Source organism: Ictalurus furcatus, chromosome 15, assembly GCF_023375685.1.
Source record: "Ictalurus furcatus strain D&B chromosome 15, Billie_1.0, whole genome shotgun sequence".
NCBI lineage: Eukaryota > Metazoa > Chordata > Actinopteri > Siluriformes > Ictaluridae > Ictalurus > Ictalurus furcatus.
Window position 1 is genome coordinate 6,333,023 of NC_071269.1, and position 6,096 is coordinate 6,339,118.

The window sequence follows — 6,096 nt, forward strand, 5'->3', positions numbered from 1 at the left end:
TTAGGCTGTCATTCTTGATTTAAAAGCACATGTGTGTTTTACACGTTAACTTTAATGGCATGCCAACTAACCACTGGCACGTCTACATGGTGCTGTACTTCTCCGACGTGTTGATCCTCTGTCTCATTCAATATTCTTGATTAAAGCAAATGGTTGAGGTCCGTCCAGTCAGTCAGCCTCAGCGTTAAAAACTTCTAAAATACTTTTTTATTTAAGCTTGGACACTGGTCTGATTTCTTACTCTGTTTTTTATTATTATTTATTCAGCTCTTGTGTTTATTGGATGATGAGATTTATCTTTAAAAGAACTCGACTAATCTTTTAACACCGTTTAAAACACAGTGCTGTCAAATACTCGAATCTGATTTGGTCAGAAAGTGTGGAAGCTGTCAGCCATTATTCAAATCATAGGTTTATATGAATGCGCTCATTCGAAAACGTTATCGTTTCTATAGTAACAGCTCGTTCACAGGGAGTTGCATGGTGGACGATGTATATAATCTAAGGCAAACGATATTAATTTTGCTTTCTTGGAAGGAGTCTCCAGTGTCTGAGTTTGTAACATTCAGCACATTTCTCGGTAAAATGACAAAGCTGTTGTTTTTTCTGACCTGTTTTAGAAAATGAATCAGCAGCTTCTGACCAATCAGAATGGAGAATCATGCTGTGCTAGACTAATTCTTATGTTAGTTCAAGCCTGTTTTTTTTATGCTAATCTGGGCATTTGTAAAAATGTGTAGGTTGGAGAGGGACTGTTTATAGCTGCTTTAAAGGAATTGATAGCATTAAAGGTAACTATAAAGAGATTAAAAAAACATTGTGTAATTTGTTAATAAATTAGATATTGTAGTCTTTAGCAAATTGCTGTGGTATATAGACTTCGGGACATGCTGTTTTAGGAAAGTAATCAACACTGTGGTGATTACAGTAACGTACATCACCGTGTCGTTGATTATTTTCCTATAACAGCATTACCCCGAAGTGTTTAATTCCTCAGCACTTTTAGTGACTCAGGATAATTTCAGCAATAATGTAGTGCCTTACTTTCATACTGTACGTGTGTGTGTGTGTGTGTGTGTGTGTGTGAAAGAGAGAGAGAGAGAGAACTGATCTAGCTTCTCTCTCAAAGATAAGAGGAAGCAGAGACATCTCAAATCAATCATGGCAGAGGTCGGTAAAGTCCAAGCTGCAGGGTGTGTGAACATGTGTGTGAGACTGAGAAAGAGAATGCAATAGAGAGAGAGAGAGAGAGAGAGAGAGAGAGAGAGCGCTAGAGAGAAGGTGGATAAATTAGTCTCGATGTGCAACCTTGACTTGAAATTGCTACCATTCCGACTCCATCGACGTTTGATCAAAACGAAGGCCTGACATGGAAAAATATCGATTTTCCAATCGTTCCTCGTTCTTTTACCGTTTATTTCATTTTTGCATTGCCTTGAGATGACAGAGGAGGGTGATGAGTATGTGTGTGGCGGGGGCAGGGGAGATGTGTGTGTGTGTGAAGCGATTAGTGTCAAAAGTATTTTGGTGTGGTGGAGGCTACTGTGTTTCTGGAAGCTCTGTCGAAACTCCAGAAACATACGCCAACAGTTGACCTCTGATTCTGTGTGTGTGTGTGTGTGTGTGGCATGTAGAACATTGCTCAGAACACCAGTCGAGCCTCCTCCAAGGTTAGACCACTGACTATTAGCGGTAATGTTGTTAGCGTGTAATACCACCTACAATTTTTTCCCCGACATCTGAAATCCAGGAGTTACAGAAATATGTACTCGATTCTGAGAATGTCAGACCTCCACGACTGACTATATGTTTCAGGAAGGTATGGAACATATCAGGACATATTTACCTAACTCTCATTGTCACTGTCTTATCCAGTTTACACAAGGGTACATATACTGTAAATGTGGCAGTGGGACTGTGGGTGGCCAAGGGAGGTGATAAGTAGGCTCCAGAAATAATGACATAATGTCAGCATTTTTATACCCCAAAATCACACCAGGTATCAGCTGGGAACACATTTTATCAGAGTAAAATGGCTATGTTTTCTAGCATTTTCTGTGACGGAGATTTAATGTACAACTAGAAGAGCTAGACTATACAAAATAATGTTTAAGGTCTGCCAACGATTATTTCCACTGAGACAAAAATAAATGATTGGGGGGGTGTAAAGTTGTCGTAATGTAATGTAAATTCCACAAATAAACAATTTATAGAATTCTTCATTCAACAGTATTTGTGAATCAATCTCTCAATCTGTATAATCTGTCCTTTCGAAGAAAAAAAATACATGTCTTGAAGTGTTTTATTTCTCTTATAATGTACAATTTGCAATTTGTCAATGATTACAATTTTTATTAAACAAGGACTCATTATACTTTTGATACATTGATACAAGTCTCTCTTGTGGTGGGAAAAGTTACAGCTTTAGCTCTGACTGCTACAAAACTCTGACACTGGAGACTCCTTCCGTAAATATTAAATAAATATCTCCTCACAGAAGACTTCACCGTATCAACAAACACAAAAGGGTTTTTTTCCTTTTTTTAACTCATGTAGCGCGTCCATACACAATTCCGCCTGTATGTTGTTACTATAGAAACAATCCGTATTAGAATGATCATGGTAATATTTGCCTTGCTTGTTGTCAGAGTTGCTTCAATAGAAAATTATTAAACACCTTTTAACCCATCAAAATGGAGAATTCAACATCACCGTGGTATAAAACTAGATCAACTTTGGCACCTTTTGGGTAACAGTTGTGGTTTTGAATGCTTATGCACAGACTTACATAATAAGTGAGTTTTGAGTCAATGGGTTTTCTGTTCTCTTTCCTAGTACAGGGAAATGTATCAAAGTGATCGTCTGTGGTAATCGTACAGACAGAGATTAGGCTGAAAATGCTTCTTTTGCTCCAAAATGCCCTAAAACCGAGTCTCGAATCGTGAATGCCTCCCCTGGGTGAGTGTCTTGCCAGGAAATAAGCACACAGACTCGACTGTGAAATGGGTAAAGCATGCATTTAAACCATAACTAATACTTTTACTTTGGAAAAACAAAAAGGCTCTCACAACTACACTATAGTTTAGTGGATTAGGAAATTGACCATAGAGAAGATCAAATTTATTCTTAAATATAGGATCATCCATTTCAAAGAATCTGGCAACATCTCTGCTACCTTGATGAAGTTCCTCAGGATAGATTTCAGCCAAACATCTCAGGGAAGTTCGTCGGGGAACGGAGGGAGAGATGGGAGTTGGACTGTTCATGTGTATATCTTTTTCTGTTCATATATCCTCATTTAAATATCCTTGACAGTGTTAATTGTGAGTTTGTAAGTGTGTGAACGAACAAACAGGCACAATAAAGAAAGCAAGATTAAGTTCAACTGCATATTTATTTACATATGTTTATATTTGCTTAATTATGTCTGTGTAAGATCAGCATTTAACTCACAAATTTTCACAAAACTCTCTCATAGCCATTATTTGACCTCAGACATGCTCAGAAAACACATTTAACACTTTACCTCATACGTACACACCAATTATCATGTTTACACTCTCTTATATTCATTACTTTACCGCACAATTTCACACTCAATTTTACTCTCATATTCATAATTTTACCTCACACAATCATGAATGAAAAATGCCCCCTTATATTCGTTGACCTCATACGTTCACACAAAATATTCTCATATTCATCATTTACCTCACACAGTTAAGCAAAATATTCTCACATTTGTTACTTTACCTCATACATTCACAAAGAATAATCTCACTCAACATTTTACCTCACACAATCATATAAAATGCTCATGGTTTCTTTTCCTCATATTTTCACATGAAGTACTCTCATATTCAACATTTTACCTCACACAATTAGGCAAAATACTCTCACATTTGTTACTTTACCTCATACATTCACAAACAATAATCTCATATTCAACATTTTACATCAGACAATCATAAAAAAAATGCTTGTGATTTTCCCCCCTCATATTTTCACATGAAGTACTCTCATATTCAACATTTTACCTCACACAATTAGGCAAAATACTCTCACATTTGTTACTTTACCTCATACATTCACAAAGAATAATCTCATAATCAACATTTTGCCTCAAACATAAAAAATGCTCGTGTTTTATTTTACCTCATATTTTCACACGAAGAACTCTAATATTCAACATTTTACATAACATAAATATGCACAATGCTCATATGCATTACTTTACCTCATACTTCCACACAAAATACTCTCCTCTTCCTCAATTATCCTCACAGATTTAAGCAAAATACTCTCATATTTATCATTTTATCTTACAGAATTGTACAAAAAAACCTCTAATATTTATTTTACATCAGGCAATTATAAAAAATGGTCTCCCTATGAATCCTAACTTTACCTCATATATTCACACAAAATAGTCTCAATATTACCTCACACAGTCATGCAAGATACTCTGTATTTATTACTTTACCTCATATGTTCACACAAAACACTCTCAGATTCAACATTTTACCTCACACTGTTAGACAGGATGCTTATATTTATTACTTTCCCTTATACCTTTACAGAACATACTCTCATCTTCCTCACCTAACCTTAAACAATCATGCAAAATGCCCTCTTGTTCATTATTTTACCTCACACATCATTAAAAAAAATGCTCCATATTTATTAATTTACCTCACACATTCAAACAAAACACTGTCATTTTCTAGTTTACCTTACACATATGCACAAAACACTCTGGTATGCTTTACTTTGCCTTACACATATACAAATCGTCATCACGCTGATTAATTTATCTCACACATATCTACAAAATACTCTGTTATACAAATAAAACATTACACATAAAATATAGTCAAAATATGCTACTTTCGCATACAAAATATTCTTACACTACTTTAACTTAAATTCACTACTGTACCTCACAGATATGCACAACACATTGTGAAATGCTTTAGAATGACTCACAAAATTACAGAAAAAAATCTTTCACATAAAAAAAATAAATAAATCCCCTAATGTTAACTAGTTTCCTTCATGGACCCACACCAAACATCCTACTTTCACATACATGCAGAATGTCTTTACATCAACCGTACATCACACAAACACATAAAATGATGTCATATTCAGTACTTTACCTCACACGAAACCTCCCACATATTTACTAGTTTTCTACACACATAAATACAAAATACTCTGACATTTAAATGAGAAGTAAAGTGAGCAGTGCGTGTAAGATAGTTCAATAATATCCTCAGCAATATCTGTCCAGTAGTTGCAATTTTATGTGTGATTTATTATTATTTTTTAGCTTGGCCCGTCCTCTAGTGGTTAAACGTATTAATAACAAGTCAACACACAGACATTAAACATGTTCAAATTGAGTATCGTCATTTGATGTAACTGGAATGTAATGTAATGGAAATGCCATGTGTGTAAAAATGATTGCTCAGTTTGAGATCAAATCGAATAGTAGACACATTTAAGCACTTGAGAAATGAGGTTCATTGTGTGATTTGTCTTCTTCTTCTTCTTCTTCTTCTTCTTCTTATTATTATTATTATTATACTGCAGAGTGAGAAATGACTAATATATCTCAGTATACCACAGAAGTGTTGAATTCTTGATTGTGGTGTTGATTAATTTGCTATAACAGCTCTGACTACAAGGTTTATTAATGTGTTATTGTTTCTGTAGTAACAGTTTGCACAGAGATGGGCTTAAAAATGTCTTTTTTTTCATTAGAAATTTTCTGTAGCATTTGTTTGACATGAGCAACGCTTTATACTATTCAGCTTTAACATAACATTTTCAGGAGAGAGGGTTTTCTTGGAAACATGACAAACTACAGAATTGTTGTTTTTTTTTTGTCTTATTAAGTTCACTAGAAGAAAAAGAGAGGCTGGTTTGAAAGACATCTGTTTGTAAGCGATGTAAGTGCTAACATTGCACAACTTTAAATGTAATTATAAATGGATATATATATATATATATATATATATATATATATATATATATATATATATATATATATATACAGTGAATTGCTGTAGTGTAAGAAGACTATAAGGCAGG

The 6,096-nt window shown here is 34.7% G+C and overlaps 1 long non-coding RNA gene across 1 annotated transcript; it reads left to right on the forward strand.

Annotated features, from left to right (window-relative positions):
- The first annotated feature begins 1,095 nt into the window (after window positions 1-1,095).
- LOC128619647 (uncharacterized) lies at window positions 1,096-3,385 on the forward strand. The gene is made up of 2 exons (XR_008387969.1): window positions 1,096-1,819; window positions 2,836-3,385. It is a non-coding gene; the product is annotated as an uncharacterized LOC128619647 (long non-coding RNA).
- The last annotated feature ends 2,711 nt before the right edge of the window (window positions 3,386-6,096 follow it).